The sequence below is a fragment of the Eptesicus fuscus genome, chromosome 17, assembly GCF_027574615.1.
Source record: "Eptesicus fuscus isolate TK198812 chromosome 17, DD_ASM_mEF_20220401, whole genome shotgun sequence".
Taxonomy (NCBI): domain Eukaryota; kingdom Metazoa; phylum Chordata; class Mammalia; order Chiroptera; family Vespertilionidae; genus Eptesicus; species Eptesicus fuscus.
In genome coordinates, this window is record NC_072489.1 from 264,771 (window position 1) to 284,507 (window position 19,737).

Consider the following 19,737-nt stretch of genomic DNA (forward strand, 5'->3'; position numbering starts at 1 on the left):
GCCACTCGACCAGAGTGGGTTTTGTGCATTTATGTTCATAAGCAAGATTGCTCTATAATTTTCCTTTTTTTGTGTTCTTGTCACATTTTGGTATCGGAGTTATGCTAGCTTCAAAAATGAGTTGAGAAATGTTTTCCTGTTTTCTGCACTTTACACGATTTTATGTACAATTGATATTACTTCTTCCTTAAATGTTTAAAAGAATTCACCAATGAAACCTTTTGGTTCTGGAGTTTACTTTGTGAGAAGTTTTTAATAACAGATTTGATTTTCAAAGTAAATATTGGCCCATTAAGACATATATAACCAGGCCGGTCGGGGGGGTTAGTGAGGGACGACCAACCAATTGAACAAGCAGGCTGCATGGGGTGACCGGCCAGCAGGGGGCACCATGAGGTGCAACCAGACCAGCAGGGGGTGAGTTGGGGTTGACCAGACCAGCAGGGGGGGCAGTTGGGGGCGATTAGGCTGGCAGGGGGGCGGTGAGGGGCGACTAGGCCCATGGGGGATAGTTGGGGGCGACCAGGCTGGTAGGGCGGGGCAGTTAGGGGTGACCATGCCAGTAGAGGGGGGCAGTTGCGGGTGACCAGGCTGGCGGGGGAGCAGTTGGGGGCTATCACGCCAGTACACAGAGGCAGTGAGAGGCCATCAGGCTGGCGGGGGGGGGGGGGGAGTTAGGGGCAACCAGGCAGGCAGGTAGGTGAGCGGTTAGGTCAGCGGCCCAGGATTGTGAGAGGGATGTCTGACTGCCAGTTTAAGCCCGATCCCCTGGATTGGATCTAAACCGGCAGTCGGACATCCCCCGAGGGGTCCTGGATTGGAGAGGGTGCAGGCTCGGCTGAGTGAACCCCCCCGCCCAATGCATGAATTTCGTGTGCTGGGCCTCTAGTCTAATATAATAATAGAGGAATATGCAAATTTGTCCATTACAGTGTCAAGTCACACTAGGATCAGCAGGCTGCGTCTCTGCCCTCTACTCCGGCATCTGGGGTAGGATAGGATATGATAGGAGGGGATAAGAAAGGAGAGGGAGAGGAAGGCAGGCCTGTATGTGGACAAGCCGAGAGGAGAAACAGAAATACAGAAGGGGATCAAGAAAAAGACGGAGGAATGGAAAAGGAAGGGGGTGGCGACTGTAGGGGGGAAGAGCAGGTGCACCCGGCGCGGAGCCGGGAGCACCGCCCAGACGCGGGAGGAGGGCAGTGGTGGCCGTTGGTGGGGAGGTGCCCACAGGTTCAGGATGGAGTGGAGGATGGTGCGAGGCCTTCTGGGTGGAGGCGCTCCTGCTTCGCAGCAGCAGCGCCTGAAGGTAAGGGCCTTGGCCAACCTCGCTGGGCTGGGTGTCCCAGGCAGGGAATGGGAGCAGGACAGTGGCTGGGAGGCCAGGGAAGGGGGAGGGGGGGCGGCGAACACCTGGCCGGGGCTGAGCACTGGCTGGGGTTTAACACCTCCCCTTTCCCCCCCCCCCCCCCCCCCCCCGCAACAGAAGCTTTAAGAAGGGAAGGAGGGAGGGAAGAACTTTATAAAGGAGTCAGTGGAGAGCAGAGTTAAAGAAGGAAAGAGGATGTGGGAGTGAACTGTAGGAGCTATAATGAAAATCAAGTATAGTTGTGTACTGGGGACAGATTTTAAAAGTAGGAGTCAGAAAAGAAAAAAGATAAATGATAGTGAATAATTAGGCAGGTAAATAGATATTAAAACAGTGGAAGTAAGTAGAGAAGAATGTGGATGAGAGAGAAAGAGGGAGGGAAGAAAAGTTTTAAAGGGGAGCCGGTAGAGCTTAAAAGGAGAATGGGAAGAAGGAAGAAATGGGGGAGGGAGCAAAGCAGGTCCGAGGGAGGAAGTGAAGAAAAAATTAAGGTGGGAAGGAAAAGGGAAGGGAGGGCAGGGGTAAAGATAAAGGAAAGAAGGAATGTGGGGAGGGAAGGAGGGTAGGAGAAAGATGGGAAGAAGGATGATGGAACAGAAGTAGGAGATAACGAGGAAAGAAAAGTTTCAATTGGTAAGTCAGTAGGAAAAAGTGTTACCGTATTTTCCGGCGTATAAGACGACTGGGCGTATAAGACGACCCCCAACTTTTCCAGTTAAAATATAGAGTTTGGGATATACTCGCCGTATAAGACTACCCCTCTTCCAACGCACACCAAATAAAAATTAAAAAAACATCAGATTTGATTTCAATATGGTAATTTTAATTCAAATGCTTATGACCTGCAGGTACTTAGCAGGAAAACTGTCACTTATAAACATAAGGCTGTTTGTCATCAAACATGTAAACATAAAACAGTGCAAGTGGATTAAACTTTTCCTAATTCACTCTAAAGCTGAAAGGAAGGATAAGACAATAAACCCATGGGAGCTGCCATGCTGTTTGTTTTCTAAGCTGTCGACCAAACTGGAACTGATGATGATAGGAGGAAGAAAACAAACAACAGAGAGAGAGCAAGTGCCGGGCAAGTCCCTGGCGAGTTAGCAATGCCGCTTCACTGCAGTCCTCAGGAGCGAGATCTGAGAGGCAGAGAAGGAGGTACGGTAATAGAATACAAGGGCGGGCCAGACGGGTGAAAGAGGCGTGTTTTTCTGGGCACAGCTCTATCTCTTTTTTCCATACCCCGGGCGTCCCGGACGCCTGCAGCTTGCTCCGCCCTTCACTTACACCTTCCCAGTGAGGCGCCCCCTCACCTTGTCATCGGGACCGCGTTAAGTCACTTCTTTCCACGAATCCTGGTGAGTGGATTTTCTTCTACCGTCCTTGTACAGCGCCGCCCTTGCTGCTTTCATACAGTCACTGAATACAGTGGGGGAGGAACTCAAAAACGGCCACGGCCGCATCCCCGCCGTATGTGGCGAGCACCCAGCCACACTCCATTCATTTCAATGGAGCCGGATGGAGACTGTATGCGGCACAAAAAGGAGCCGACTGGAGACACTTGTGGTCTCCGTCCGGCTCCATTGAAATGAATGGAGTGCGGCCGTTTTTGAGCTCCCCGCACCGTATGCAGCGACTGCAGATTCTCCAGTCCGGCTCGGAAGTTTCAGCACCCGCCCTATAAGACGACACCTGGCGTATAAGACGACCCCCGACTTTTGAGAAGATTTTCCTGGGTTAAAAGGTTGTCTTATACGCCGGAAAATACGGTACTTAACCTTTTGCGGTACTTAACTCCACACGGTTAGCATCGGTAGCAGCTCTTTTTATACTCTTTGAATGTATCAATAATTTGAAATATAAAAAAAAATCCAAATAAATAAGTTTGTATGAAAAGAAACTCCAGTTTTTTTTTTTTTTATAAAATTTTAATATATTTTATTGATTTTTTACAGAGAGGAAGGGAGAGAGATAGAGAGTTAGAAACATCGATGATAGAGAAACATCGATCAGCTGCCTCCTGCACACTCCCTACTGGGGGATGTGCCCGCAACCAAGGTACATGCCCTTGACAGGAATCGAACCTGGGACCCTTGAGTCCGCAGGCCGACGCTCTATCCACTGAGCCAAACCGGTCAGGGCAGAAACTCCAGTTTTTTATTCTACTGCCGCGCTTTGTAAAATCTGGGGTATTTAAAAAATTAAATCCCGAGTAGAATAAAGGAATCGAGAAAAAAGCAAGTGAGTGCAAAGGGTTAAAGGAGAGAGAAAAATTGTGTGACGGAGAAGCCAATAAGGAAGTCAAATACAATTGTGTGTGAAGAGGATAAGGTTTAAAAAAAAAAAAAAGTTAATAGGGGCCACCAGGGCGGAAGGGGAGGCCAGTTAGGGGGATCAAGTAGTCAGGCAGAGTGGTTAGGGCAGGCAGGCAGGTGAGCGGTTAGGAAGCAGAGGTCCTGGATTGTGAGAAGGATGTCCAGCTGCCAGCTGCCATCCCTGAGGGCTTCCAGATTGGAGAGGGTGCAGGTCGGGTTGAAGGACATCCTCCCCCCGAATTTTGTGCACTGGGCTTCTAGTATATATATAAAAGTCTAATATGCAAAGTATCCCCTTGGGAGTTCGACTGATGGGGAGTTCAATCGCTTGCTATGATGTGCGCTGACCAACGGGGGTGGCTTGGAAAATATATGTATGTATGTATTTCTTTTTGTGTTGGTTTTTGAGAATTTGTCCATTTTATCTACTAGTCAGTTGTCATTTGTTGGTGAAAGTTGTTCAGGATTATCTTATCTTGTTAAGTAGTCCCATTTGTTTATTTTCTCCTTAGTTTCCATTGTCCTAGGACAGTGGTCGGCAAACCACCACATGTGGCTCTTTGGCCCCTGAGTGTGGCTCTTCCACAAAATACCACATGCGGGCACGCACGTACAGTGCGATTGAAACTTCGTGGCCCATGCGCAGAAGTCGGTTTTTGGCCTGGGCGAGTCTATTTTGAAGAAGTGGTGATAGAACACTCAAGGGGCCAAAGAGCCGCATGTGGCTCGTGAGCCATGTTTTGCCGTCCACTGTCCTAGGAGATGTATCTGTAAACATATTGCTATGACATATGTTTGATATTTTGGTGCCTATGATTTCTTCTAAGATTTTTATGGTTTCAAGACTTACATGTAAGTCTTTTATTATCCATTTTGAGTTTATTCTTATGTATGGTGTAAGTTGGACAGTTTCTTTTATTTGCATGTACCCGTCTAATTTCCCCAACACCATTTGTGGAAGAGACTGTCTTGACTCCATTGTATGCTCTTGCTCCTTTGTCTAATATTAAGAGAGCATAGATAGTGGCCCGGGTCAATTTCTGGGGTCTGTTCAGTTCCATTGATCTATATGCCTGTTCTTGTGCCAGTACCAGGCAGTTTTGATGACAGTAGTTTTGTAGTATAACTTGAAATCTGGTATTGTGATCCCTCCAACTGTGTTCTTCTTTCTCAAGATTGCTGTGGCTGCTTTGGGGTCTTTTTTGGGTACGAAATTGAAAAAATTTTATACATAAACTATTCAAGATTTCTCCAGAACTAATTGACACAAAGCACAATGAGATGGCACTTACAGAGACAGCAGCTTCAGACCCAGAAGAGAGTGATGGATGAGTTCCATGAGGCTAAGTCAGTGATGAAATCATCATTTTCTTCCATTCAAGGAGGCGAAAGAGCAAGTGACTGGTCACTTCGACATAAGGAGCATATGCTCCATTCTGGGAGCCCTGGGGAAAGGCTAGAGATTGGACACAGATTTGGTCTCAGACAGAGGTCTCACCATTTTAATTTGTTTGGTCACTTCTGATGAAAAAAATAAATTGCCCCAAGATACCTTAAAAGCTGAAACCTAAACATCACCCTATTTTTTTGCTAACTCCTGGAATCAGCTTTCCGACTTGGCTAGCACTCTGCACAAAGCAATGATTCCCCATAGAGGAGGCGTTCTCTGGGCTCTATGTGGCTCTCAGTGTGGCCGGCCCACACCTCTTTCCCTCCTCTACAGAGAGGGCACTATAGACTAAACTGAAAGGGTACCTCCTAAAAGTGAGACGGATTAGACTGCTGCTTGAAAACTCTGGAATTATTTGGAATGTTTTACAAATGCTTGCCACATCAACAACAAAAAAGGTAATTACAAAATGTGTACATCACAACATGCCTTTAAAGACATTCCCTTAAATGTTCCCAAAGGTGCTCCGCCTCTAGCCCAATCAAAATCTCTGAGGAGAGGCAGAGACAGTTTGGTGAAAAAGACACAGGTTGGGGGCGGTGGGAGGCAGTGAAAGGAGAAAGCAGCCTTCCAGTTAAAGATCAGCCCTCAGTTTAAAGGTCAGCTTCAAGCAGGCTGGCCTGGGGCGCGGGGGTGTCAGGGTCGGAGGGAGGAGCAGCGGCAGGGCGGGACTGGGGTGCTCTACATCTCATTCAGGTCCAGCAGAGCAGGTCCAGCCTCCTTTGTGTACGGAGTGTCCTCTTTGGTGCATTTCAGTTTATCTTCCAAATCATCAGTTGTCTTTTCCAGCGTGGCTACCGATCTCTCAGCAAACTCAGCACGGGTCCCTGCGTCCTTGAGTTTGTTTATCAGTAAGAATCTTGATGTCTTCCGCATATTTGTCTTCTTGTTGAGAGTACTTTTCTTCAGCAGCACTCAGACACCTCAGGTTCCGGCCCATCAGTCTGATCTGCTCATCCATCTCTCGGCAATGAGACTGCCAGCGCAGCTCATTCCTCTGTGTGGTCCAAGCCTCCCTCATAATCACCAACTTACGAGCCACCTCTTCATCCTTTCTCTCTGCCTCTTCTGTGATGTGCTTAGCTTCTTTGAGTTGGATTTCCTTCTTTTCCAGGTTGATTTTCAGTAACCTTCATACATCTCTTGCTCTCTTTAGCAGCTTCCTCCAATTTTTGCAGGGCAGTGGCCAGTGCTCTGAGCACGGTCCAGCTCCTCTTCAACCCGCTGGATCCTACGCTTCCGGAGGCTGTCTCAGCCTCAGCCTGTTCCCCGCCTGCCTTTCTCCCTCCATTTCCCGCTGGAGGCGCTAGGCCCTCTCGTCTGCATCATCGGCCTGTTATGCAGAACTGGGGTCTTGCATTTCACCGCCTCAGTGGTGGTGATCCTAGCCATGATGCCCACCAGCTCCTGCTCGAGTTCCTGCTTTTATCTTATTGATAAGGAAAAGTGTCGTGTGTGGTCTGAATTTAATTCTTTATTTTCTTAAATTCTCACCTGAAGATATTTTGCCATTGATTTTTAGAGTGGAAGGGAGGGAAGAGGGAGGGAGGGAGAAACAGGGCGAGGGGGAAAGGGGGAGAGGGAGGGAGGGAGGAAGAGAGGGAGGGAGGGAGAGAGAGAGAGAGGGAGAGGAGAGAGAGAAGAGAGAGAGAGAGAGAGAGAGAGAGAGAGAGAGAGAGAGAGAGAGAGAGAAAGAAACATCGACCTGAGAGAGACACATTGATTGGTTTCCTGTGCTTGCGCCCCGACTGGGGTTGGGATCGGAATTGCAACCGAGGTATGAGCCCTTGTGTTGGAATCGAACCTGCAACACTTTGGTCTCCAGGCCAATGTTCTAACCACTGAGCAAAATCAACCAGGACCGTATTCTTGTTAAGTGTATCATAATTAATCTTTTCTCAGCCAGTGTCTTCTAACTTTGTGTATTGTGCCTTCTACCACTGGTTAGTCTATCAAAATTTAGATAGTAATGTGTTGTTGTGTGGGTGTAAGATAATCCTCCCCGTCATAGGGCCAGCCATACAGCTATAGTTTTTATATTGAGAGGCAGTGTAGGACAGTAACTAAGAGCCAGGGTTCTGTAACAAGGAAATTAAAAAGCCAATCTCTGTCATGTACTAGCTGTATATCTTGGATTCTCTGTTTCTTTTTAAAAAGCAATGTGGCAAAATAAATAAATAAATAAAATAAAAAGGAATGTGGCGATAATAAAAGTATCTGTCTCCAAGGCTGACATTAGGAAGTACATGCCTGAATGGTGTAGCAGCCATGTGATATTGGTTATTGAGTATTTTGAGTATCATCTCTGATTACCTCATGGGGTTGTTGTTGTTGTTGTTGTTGTTTTTTAATTTCTTTATTGATTAAGGTATCACATATTTTTCCTCATCCCCCCAATCCCATCCCACACCCCTCTCCACACATGCCCCCACCCCCCTGTTGTCCTTAACCGCTGGTTAGGCTCATATGCTTGCACACAAGTCCTTTGGTTGATCTCTCCCTTTTACCCCCACCCTTCCCTACCCTCCCTCTGAGGCCCGACAGTCTGATCCATGCCTCCTTGTTTCTGGGTCTGTTCTTGTTCATCAGTCTATGTTGTTCATTATTTCCCCTAGATGAGTGAGATCATGTGCTATTAGAAATACACTTATAAGAACCGAAAATGAGACAAGCAGTAATGGTTATGGTGACAGGCAAATGAATCAGTCTGTAGTGAGTTTCTTTCTGGGCTAACAGTTCTTTTGAGACCCAATTTCAATGTCCAACAGTTCCTTATGTGTACATGTCAGCACTGACATTTCAGTTCTGGATGGTGGACAAATGGTGGTAATGCAGGTCTGACTCTGTCTGGTTTAGTCCTGGGCAACCTGCAGTGATGCACAGCTGCTAACTGCTAGTATGGGAAGGCCACATCAGCGTCTTCCGTCTCTGGACTGCTTCTCTTCTGTCTTCATGGCTGGAGTAGTCCTGTCGATTCCTCTCTGTTGCTGGAATCCACATAGTCTCGGAGTTGTTTTCTGAAAATATACAAACATATTCTCGACCAAAAGTTAATAAAGGAATATTTTCTATAAATTTGACTTGGGATCCTATTTCATTTTTTGTCATGGGGTTGTTGTTAACATTAAATAAGTCCATCATGCTTGGTGCAAGGGATATAGCAAGAGCTCGTAAGATTAGATATTTATTATTATTTTATGACTAGAGGCCCAATGCAAGAAATTTGTGCACGTGGGGGGGTTGGGCTGTCCCTCAGCCCAGCCTGCACCCTCTCCAATCTGGGACCCCTCGAGGGATGTCCGACTGCCTGTTTAGGCCCAATCCCAATCCTTTTATTTGCACTCTTTCTCTCCCCTTCTCCCTCTCTCCCTCCCTCCCTCTCCCCCTGGTAGGATCGGGCCTAAACGGGCAGTCAGACATCCCTCTCTCAATCCAGGACTGCTGGCTCCCAACTGCTCGCCTGCCTGCCTTCCTGATTGCCCCTAACCGCTTCTGCCTGCCAGCCTGATAACCCTCTAACCACTCCCCTGTCAGCCTGATTGCCCCTAACTGCCTTCCCTTGCCAGCCTGTTTGCCCCTAACTGCCTTCCCCTGCCAGCCTGTTTGCCCCTAATTGCCCTCCCCTGCAGGCCTGGTCCCCCCCGCAACTGCTCTCGCCTGCAGGCCTAGGTCCCTCCCAACTGCCCTTCCCTGCAGGCCCGGTCACCCCCAACTTCCCTCCTATGCTGGCCTGGTCACCCCTAACTGCCCTCCCCTGCAGGCTTGATCGCCCCCAGCTGCCCTCCCTTGCAACCCTGGTCCCTCCCAACTGTCCTCCCCTGCTGGCCATCTTGTGGTGGCCATCTTGTGTCCACATGGGGGCAGCCATCTTGTTTGTTGGAGTGATGGTCGATTTGCATATTACTCTTTTATTAGATAAGATAGAGGCCTGGTGCATGGGTGGGGGCCAGCTAGTTTGCCCTGAAGGGTGTCCCAGATCAGGGTGGGGGTTTCCTTGGGGCATGGGGCAGCCTGGGCGAGGATCCTGTGGTGGTTTGCAGGCTGGCCACGCCCCCCGGCGACCCAAGTGGAGGCCCTGGTATCTAGGATTTATTTATCTTCTACAATTGAAACTTTGTAGCTTTGAGTGGAGACCTAGGCCAGCCAGGGTGTGCGGAAAGCTTGGCTTTCTCCATTGCCGGGGGCAACTCAAGCCTCCTGCTCTCTCCAGCTCCATGGCTGCTGCCATTTTTGTTGGGATTTATTTATCTTCTATAATTGAAACTTTGTAGCCTTGAGTGGAGGCCTAGGCTGGCCAGGGTGTGCGGAAAGCTTGGCTTCCTCCATTACTGGGGAAATCCAAGCCTCCCGCTCTTTCCATGGCCACAGCCATCTTGTTTGGGTAATTTGCATACTTGCTCCTGATTGGCTGGTGGGCGTGGCTTGTGGGTGTAGCAGAGTGATGGTTAATTTACATACTACCCTTTTATTCGATAGGATAGCAAGAGCTCAATAATGTTAGGTATTTATTATTATTTTATTAACTTCTAGTTTTATTTTTTTATTTTTTATTTATTTTTTTATTAAGGTATTATATGTGTACATATCTTACCATTGCCACCCCCCACCCCACTCCCATATATGCCCTCACCCCCCAGAGTTTTGCATCCGTTGGTTATGCTTATATGCATGCATACAAGTCCTTTGATTGATCTCTTATCTCCCCCACCTCTCCCTAACTTTCCCCCTGTAATTTGACAGTCTGTTTGATGCTTTACTGTCTCTGTATCTGTCTTTTTGTTCAAGTTTATAATGTTCTTTATTATCCATAAATGAGTGAGATCATGTGGTATTTTTCTTTCATTGACTGGCTTATTTCACTTAACATAATGTTCTCCAATTCCATCCAGGTTGCTGCAAATGCTGAGAATTCCTTCTTTTTTATGGCAGCATAGTATTCCATTGTGTAGATGTACCACAGTTTTCTGATCCAGTCATCTGCTGACGGGCACCTAGGCTGTTTCCAAATCTTAGCTATTGTGAATTGTGCTGCTATGAACATAGGGGTGCATATATCCTTTCCGATTGGTGTTTCTAGTTTCTTCGGATATATTCCCAGGAGTGGGATTACTGGGTCAAATGGGAGTTCCATTTTCAGTTTTTTGAGGAAACTCCATAATGTTCTCCACAGTGGCTGCACCAATCTGCATTCCCACCAGCAGTGCACGAGGGTTCCTTTTTCTCCGCATCCTGGCCAACACTTGTCGTTTGTTGATTTGTTGATGATAGCCATTCTGACAGGTGTGAGATGGTACCGCATTGTTGTTTTGATTTGCATCTCTCGGATAATTAGTGACGTTGAGCATGTTTTCATGTGTCTCTTGGCCTTCCTTCTGTCTTCTTTTGAAAAGGTTCTATTTAGGTCTGTTGTCCATTTTTTTATTGGATCATTTATCTTCCTTTTATTAAGTTGTATAAGCTGCCTATAGATGTTGGAGATTAAACCTTTATCAGTGATGCCATTTGCAAATATGTTCTCCCATGCAGTAGGCCTTCTTGTTGTTTTGTTGATGGTTTCTTTTGCTGTGAAAAAGCTTTTTATTTTGATGTAGTCCCATTTGTTAATTTTCTCTTTATCTTCCATTGCCCTAGGGGCAGTGTCAGTGAAGAATTTCTTTTGGCATATGTCTGAGATTTTGCTGCCTGTGGCTTGCTCTAGTATTTTTATGGTTTCCCGTCTTATGTTTAAGTCCTGTATCCATTTTGAGTTTATTTTTGTGTATGGCGTAAGTTGGTGATCAAGCTTCATTTTTTTGCATGTATCTGTCCAATTTTCCCAACACCATTTATTGAAGAGACTGTCTTGACTCCATTGTATGTTCATGCCTCCTTTGTCAAATATTAATTGAGCATAGTGGTTTGGGTCAATATCTGGATTCTCTATTCTGTTCCATTGATCTATATGTCTGTTCTTGTGCCAGTACCAGGCTGTTTTGAGAACAGTGGCTTTGTAATACAGCTTGAAATCTGGTATTGAGATCCCTCCTACTTTATTCTTCTTTCTCAGGATTGCTGTGGCTATTCGGGTTCTTTTTTTATTCCAGATGAATTTTTGGAGAGTTCTTTCAAGGTCTGTGAAATATGCCATTGGTATTTTAATGGGGAGTGCATTGAATCTATAGATTGCTTTGGGTAGTATGGACATTTTAATGATGTTGATTCTACCAATCCATGAACATGGTATGTTCTTCCATCTGTTTACGTCTTCCTCTATCTCTTTTTTCAGTGTCCTGTAGTTTTCCGTGTATAGGTCTTTTACCTCCTTAGTTAAGTGTATTCCTAGGTATCTTAATTTTTTTGGTGCGATGGTAAATGGGATTGCTTTTTTAGTCTCTCTGTCTGTAAGTTCACTATTGGTGTATAGAAAGGCCATAGATTTCTTGGCGTTAATTTTGTATCCTGCTACATTGCCGAATTCATTTTCTAGTTTTAATTTTGTTACATTTAAGACTTAATTTTCTTCCTTTATTTTATTTTTTCCATCACAATTTATATCCCCTATAGCCTTTTCTACTCAGTCGCCGCTGTTGTCCATTTTAATGAGTTCTCTCCTTTTATTTGCACCATCCCCCCCCCCCCCCACAGCTGTCAGCCTACTATCTATAAATCTGTCTGTATTTTGCTTGTTAGTTCATTTTTAAAATTAGATTTCACATATAAGTGAAATCATATGATACCTGTCTTTCTCTCACGGGCTTATTTCACTTAATGTTCTCCAGGTCCATACATAATGTCACAAAGGGTTAGTGAGGGCCGACCAAATGACTGAGCAGTGGGCTGTGTGGAGCGACCAGGCCGGCAGGGGTGTTAGTGAGGGATGACCAAAAGACTGAGCAGCAGGCTGTGTGGGGTGACCAGGCCGGCCGGGGAGGCAGTGAGGGGCGACCAAACAACTGAACAGCAGGCTTTAAACATATTTTTTTTGCATTTGTTTAATTTCTAACTCTTGTTTCTTTGGAATGTATTAATAGGGGCCAGCAAACTACAGCCAGCAAGCTTTCCTCCTCTTTTTATAAATAAAGCTTTACTGGAACACAGCCATGCCCTTGAGTTTACATACAGTCCATGGCTGCTTTCATGCTACTGTGGCAGGACTGAGTAGTTGCAACAGAGACTGAATTACCCAAACACCTAAAATATTTACTATTTCACCTTTAAGGAAACATTTGCTGACTCCTACATTAGAACATTGTACATAATTTTAAAAGATTCAGAAATTAATTTTCTAAACCAAATATGCATCTATGTAAGGCATTCAGTTTTCTCTTTGTTGTCATTCCTAGTACCATTTTTCCTCTGGTCCCCAGTAGAGGTATCCATCGATTCATTCAGCATCTTTAGCAACCATTATGTGCAGAGGACTGAGGATACAGTGATCAAGACAGCTGATTCTATTTTAGTGTTGCTTATATTCTTTTTCAAATATTTTTTTCAAATTTAATTATAGTCAACATTCAGTATCTATATTAATAATAGAGGAATATGCAAATTGTCTAGGACGCTGTCACAGTAACGACCAAACAGCAGGCTGCATGGTGCTACAAGGCCGGCAGGAGGGTTAGTGAGAGACGACCAAACGACTGAACAAGCAGGCTGTGTGGGGTGACCAAGCCAGCAGGGGGGCAGTTGAGGGCAACCAGGCCAGCTGGGGGGGGCAATTAGGGGTGTCCAGGCCAGTGGGGGGGCAGTTGGAGGCGAGCAGGCCAGCAGGGGGGGCAGTTAGGGATGATTAGGCAGGCAGGCAGGTGAGCAGTTCGGAGCCAGCGGTCCTGGATTGTGAGAGGGATGTGCAACTGCTGGTTTAGGCCTGATCCTGGGGATTGGGCCTAAACCAGCAGTTGGACATCCCCTGAGGGGTCCAGGATTGGAAAGGGTGCAGGCTGGGCTGAGGGGACCCCCACCCCCCCAGTGCACAAATTTTGTGCACCGGGTTTCTAGTTATTTTATATTAGTTTCAGGTGACCAGCATAGTGGTTAGACAGTTATGTAATTAACAAAGTGATCCCCTCCCTGATAAGTCTAGTACCCACCTGGCAACATACTAGTTATTACAGTATTATTGGCTATATTCCCTATGCTATACTTTACCTCCCCATGACTAATTGTAACCACCAATTTGTACTTCTTAATTTCTTCACCTTTTTTATCAAGAGCCTCCTCCCCTTGCCATCTAACAACCATCAGTTTGTTTTCTGTATCTATGAATCTGTTTCTATTTTGTTTGTTCATTTATTTTGGGTTTTTTTTTTTTAGATTGCACATATAAGTGAAATCATATGGTATTTGTCTTTCTCTGTCTGACATATTTCACTTAGCATGATACCCTTCAGGTTAATCCATACTTTCACAAATGGTGAGACTTCATTCTTTTTTTTTGAAAACACTTTCTTTTTTTTCTTTTTTTTTCCTCTTTTTTATTGATTTTTTACAGAGAGGAAGAGAGAGGGATAGAGAGTTAGAAACATCGATGAGAGAGAAACATCGATCAGCTGCCTCTTGCACACCCCCTACTGGGGATGTGCCCGCAACCAAAGTACATGCCCTTGACCAGAATCGAACCTGGGACCTTTCAGTCCGCAGGCCGACGCTCTATCCACTGAGCCAAACCGGTTTCGGCAGAGACTTCATTCTTTTTTAAGGCTGAGTAATGGTCCATTGTATATATACACCACATGCATCTCTTTATCCACTTGTCTGTTGATGGGCACTTGGGTTGCTTCCATTGCTTGGCTATGGTAAATAACTCTGCAATGAACATAGGGTGCATATATCTTTCAAATTACTGTTTTGGATTTCTTTGGATAAATATGAGAAATGGAATTGCTGGGTCATAGGTAGTTCTATTTTTCATTTTTTCAGGAACCTCTCCATACTGTTTTCCATAGTTACTACACTAATTTGCAACCCCACCAACAGTACACAAGGGTTCCCCTTTCTCCACATCCTCATCAACACTTGTTTGTGCATTTATTGATGATAGCCATTTTGAAGGGTGTGAAGTGATATCTCATTGTGATTTTAATTTGCATTTTTTGGAAACTATAGAACTCCTAAAAGAAAACATAGGAAGTTCTCTGACATTGCTCTTTGTAATATTTTTGTGTGATATATCTCCTTGGGCAAGGGAAACAAAAAATAAACAAATGGCACTGCATCAAACTAAAGGCTTTTGCACAGCAAAGGAAGCCATCAACAAAACAAAAAGCCTATTGAATGGAAGAAGATATTTGCTAATGATACATCTATAAGGTTATTATCCAAAATTTATAAAGAAGTCATATAATTTAGTATTAAAACTACACAAATCCAATTAAAAAATTGGCAGAGGACCTATATAGACATTTCTCCTATGAGGACATATAGATGGTTAATAAATATATGAAAAGATGCTCACTGTCACTAATCATCAGTGGTGCTTATGTTCTGATTAAGCAGATGTAGTTGAACTATTTAACTAACTCATTAACCACTTACTTCAATTGATAAGTGAGGAAAAGGCTACAGAGGGGAATTAGAAAGTGTGAAAGTATATCATTTGAAAACCTGGTCTGGGGTGGGTGTTAGGTGAGGCTTTTTCAGGAAGTGATATTTAGGCTCAGTTGGTCGAAGGATTCAGTAGACAAAAAGGATTGATGTAATTGAAAGAATATTATGTGTTTTAGTAAGTTGCATGTGGAAAGGCCTTAAGATCATGGGGTGTTTGAGGAACTCTGAGAAGGCCAGTCTAGACTGAGTATTCATGCAGAGGGAGGAGTGGCAGGAGAGGAAGCTACTCGTAAAGAGCAAAGAGAAGCGATGGCGAGAATTAAATGCATCTGGGGATTCATTAGTTTGGGGGAAATATGACTTAAGAAACACTTAGAGCTCAGCTCAAAGGATTTGGATATTTATCCAAAAAATTGAAGGGAAGCTGTTGAAGGATTTTAAGCTGGAAAGAGACATAATATAATACTTATTTAAAAAAAGGCTCTTTATAAAGATTGAATTAGAAGGGAACTGGACAGGCTGCTGGAACCTACTGTTCCAGTGGGGGTTGCAGTGGCTTGGGCTAAGGTGGTGGCATAATGGAGATCTAGAGGGGTGGGCAATTTTGAAAATGGGCTAAGAGGGTTCAATTGACAAAAATTCTGTTATTTAGTGACTATAGGGGAGAAAAGTCACCCCCTCATTTTTAGAAGTTAAAACCAGTATTGTTTCCATTTATTTTGCCCAAATTATCCTAAATTGCCTATTTTACTTATTTTTCCCATTCCTTGTAATATTAAATCGAAATTCCTTTTTTGGCTGATTCCACATGATTTATTCTCACATTATATTTGTCTCTCTAATTGCTTTTTTTTAATTTTTATTTTTATTGATTTCAGAGAGGAAGGGATAGGGAGAGAGGGATAGAAACATCAATGATGAGAGAATCATTGATTGGCTGCCTTCTGCCCGCCTCCCACTGGGGATGGAGCCCACAACCAGGCATGTGCCCTTGACTGGAATCGAACCCGGGACCCTTCAGTCCGCAGGCCGATGCTCTATCCACTGAGCCAAACCAGCTAGGGCTCTAATTGCTTTTAATCTCCAATTCCTTCTATATGTCTTTAATATAGTTGATATTTCATTTTCTCTTTAGGTTTCTGGCACTAAATATGGATGCAATACATACATACTTATTGAAACGGGTTTCAATCAAAGTAAATAGAAACACATAAACTGAAAGTACTATTTACTACTGTTCAATTTTTTTCCATACACATTGTGACATATACTACTTACAAAGAAAGTGTCAAAGGTACCTCGTGTCATAATAGCAAGGTACAAGTAACTAAAAATGTGATGTTAGTTAGCATAGGTATGATCGTCGAGGGACAGCTTACAGAAAGTTGAGACTGTCATAATGTAGGTAAATTAAAATCTCAAACTGATATTGATACTTTCAAAAAGCTATGCTCTGATACAGAATAGCAGAGAAGGGATTTAATCCAATTTAATTGTTTTACAGATAAGGGGCAGAATGAGATGAGGAAATAAATGTTTCTTAAGTCATATTTTTCCTCCAAACTAATGAGGAAATAAATGTTTCTTAAGTCATATTTTTCCTCCAAACTAATGAATCCCCCATATGCATTTAATTATTGGCATAGCTTCTTTTTGCCCAATTAATATAACTTTTATGTTTGAAAACAAGTTTAAATTTATCAAGTGTAGTTATTGTGACCCTTTTCTTATATTGTTTCTTATAGAGTAAGTCTATTACAATATGAACTTTAATTCAATAATTATTGAGCTTTGACTATGTGCCATGCATACTGTTAAGTGGTGAAAATACTGGATGTGGATAAGGCTGTCTTTGTCCTTAATGAATTCGAAGTATAGTATATATACACACTGATCTCTGAACAAATAATAATCTGGCCACTCAGTGTGTGTGTGTATATATATTAGAGGCCTGGTGCATGAATTTGTGCATGGGTGGGGCTGGCCAGTCTGGCCAGGGGGAGGGGACATGGGCGGTTGGCTGGCCTGCCTGCTGGTCGAACTCCTGGTCGAGGGGACAGTTTGCATATTAGCCTTTTATTATATAGGGTATATACTGAGTGGCCAGATTATTATGCGTTCAGAGATCATAGTAATCTGGCCACTCAGTGTATATATTATTATCATACTATAGTTTTATAGGTGATACCATGCATCCTGTGATTAGTGTGCATGTGGTCCTGAAATAATGCAGAATGGAGATTTAATTGTTTGTGTTCAGAAGGTTTCAGAGAGGAAGTGACATCTGAGTTGAATTCCAGAGAATGAATAAAAGGTTGACCAACTGGCCAAGGAAAAGAGAAGGTGAGCATTTTAAGCGTAAGGAACAGTGGCATGGACGTATCACAAAAATCATGATGTGCTAGAGGACTGTTAGCGCTACTGAGGGTATGGAGGAGTGGGAGATGAAGAGAGTTGAAGACAAAGCAAGGGAATTAAGAAATCAGAAAGGAAGCAAAATCTTGCATCTCACGCTGAAAAGACAAATTATGTTTACTTAGGGTAGTTCTTTTAGTTCTCATCCCAATGGTTGTGTTACTCATTTGTAATCCTGTTAGGTTCATTTGTTACTGCTTATATTTCATTTTGAGGTTCTCCCCTCCATAGCATGGTTCATTTAAATTATTGATTTACTTTATATTACTTATAGAGCAGTTCCTTGTTTGTTTGTTATCACTGTACACAACTTCATTCTGTAGGGATACAGCGTTTATTCAATTACTCTTCTCACAATGGATGCTAAGCTTATTTCCAATATTGTACTATTATAAACTGCAGTGACTATCCTAGTGCATATTTATTTTTGTAATTTAAAGAAAAGAAAGTTTATCACCTTATCCTATGTTCATATCAGCTTCTATTTAATTGTTTAGAAACTTCTGCATATGAAAATGCTACTCAGTATTACAATCTGGTTGTTGTTACTCCTGATATTGTATTTACCTAGAACATTTCAAGTCACCTTCCTATCTTATCCAAAACTTGCTAGCAAATTGTAAATGCTCTAATTAAGAAATCTATGAGGTTACTATAACATATTCTTTTTTAAAAAATATATTTTATTGATTTTTTACAGAGAGGAAGGGAGAGGGATAGAGAGCTAGAAACAGCGATGAGAAAGAAACATCAATCAGCTGCCTCCTGCACACCCCCTACTGGGGATGTGCCAGCAACCAAGGTACATGCCCTTGACTGGAATCGAACCCGGGACCCTTGAGTCCGCAGGCTGACGCTCTATCCACTGAGCCAAACCAGTCAGGGCTATAACATATTCTTAAATGTCATCCTGTAATGTTTTTATTACTACTACCTCCCCCCAAAAATGTACATTACACTTAAGATGTGAATGTATACAGTGTAATGAAACAAAAAAATGCTTCAAAAACATTTCTGAAACTCCATTTGATATAATTCATAATAAGTCTGATGTTCAGCCAAATGCACTATAACTTGACTGGTTATAAATTTAGAAACTTGAATCTAAAAGAAGGAAATCAGGCTAGCAAAGGAATTAGGGCCGTTAAATACATTCATTTTCCCATCATCCAGCAAGAGGACTACACTAAATCACTAATGTACTTGGCATTTCGATTTAGTAAACATCGTTTTAATCAACATTTGTTGAGTAGAGCCCAAGTGTGCGGGATGTGAGCTAAAAGACCACAAGAGAAATTAAGACAGAGGTTTACTATTTACAGGTCCCAGAAGAAATACACCACCAACCTTGAGGGCGGGGCCACATGGAAGGTCAAGGCAGGAACAGGCAGAGGTGACCAGGCCTGGGGCACATACCTTTATGAGAGTGCTTTGAGGTTCAGGGCCAAGGCAGGACCGGTCAGTTGAAACCAGGAGCAGGGTTTTGGTCCGTTGCTTAGGTGGTTTTATTTAAAGATCTCACAAGGGGAAGGTGCTGGGAGGCAGGGAACTTACATTTACTTGTCACCACAGGCTGTTTCTAGGGTTTTAATGTCAGTGTCAGGTCCTGGCAGGTTGCCTGGCCAAACAAATGGATGCCAAGGCAGCAATGCCAGGGCGTGGCTTAGCTGAAGTCTTGACAAACACACATGTAAATTGAAATCTGCTACCCACCATTATAATCAATATAAAGTTATTCATCTGAAATCTGTAAAGACTAAAGTAAAATTTAATGGTTTAAAACAATGTAAGTTGTTTTATCTTAGAGTTTTATAGGTTGGCAGTCAGATGCAGGTCTCAGTGGGCTAAGGTCAGGGTGTCAGCAGGTCTGCATCTGCCCCTGAATCACTCCCCTGCCCCTTTCATCTTTAAGCGAGCACCACTGCATCTCCTTGACCATTCTTCCTCTGCTTCTTTCTTTCTTTTTTTTTTTTTTGTCTGGCTCTTCTCTGAAGAGTGATGACATTGGACCCATCCTGTCATCCAGGAGTCCAGGATGCTATTCCTATTTTTAGGTCAGCTGACTGGCAACCATAATTCCATCTGTAACCTTAATTCTTCTTTTGCTATGTAACCTGACATGCACAGGTTTCAGGTGTCAACGCATGGTCGTTGGCGCCAATTCAAATGCCAACAGGAATCCCCAACGTGGGGCAGTGAAGAAGGAGACTGTGCAGCGCCAACACTTGGACTGGAATGCAGCCCAGCTGTGGGCGCAGCTGGATGGTGCCCAGCGGGGCTGCAGGGCTGCAGGGCTAGGCCCCTCTTCAGCTGGGCAGCTCAGCTCCTGGGTGGTCCGCCCCACTCATGGTTTCAGCTCCAGCTGAGGAAAAGCAGTAGCCAGGCTGTGGGGAAAAAGTGCCCTCTCCCAGCCCGAGGGGAAGCTGGTTCCTGTAGACAGCAGTCCCCGCCCCTGGTCCCTCATTGGTCAGAATAGATCCACTCTGATTGGTCAGAGCTGCACAGCTCCGATTGGATGGGAAAGCCTTAGTCCTATTGATGGAAATAGGATTCCAGGAACCCTTTATGAGGGCTCAGATGCAGAAACGGAGCAGCCAGCCAGGTCAGTGCAGGGGCAGGCAGTTCAGCAGCGGTTTCTCCCTAAAGGGCAGTTTGCATGAGAG

General features: G+C 44.0%; 1 protein-coding gene and 1 pseudogene across 15 annotated transcripts in view; one reads left to right on the plus strand and one right to left on the minus strand.

The window, feature by feature from the left end:
* The window catches only part of CCSER2 (coiled-coil serine rich protein 2), a 221,163-nt gene that overhangs the window by 61,145 nt on the left and 140,281 nt on the right, over positions 1–19,737 (plus strand). The window contains exon 1 of one of the 15 annotated variants that reach the window (XM_054729286.1): positions 16,045–16,060. The exons of 12 other annotated variants lie outside the window; for them this stretch is intronic. The gene's annotated coding sequence lies outside the window, so the exon portion shown is untranslated. Of the gene's footprint in view, positions 1–16,044; positions 16,061–16,987; positions 17,003–19,660; positions 19,677–19,737 lie in introns of those variants that run through there. 2 more of the 15 variants (XM_054729288.1, XM_054729287.1) reach the window with 2 other exon arrangements.
* LOC103292865 (tropomyosin alpha-3 chain-like) lies at positions 5,816–6,526 on the minus strand (annotated as a pseudogene).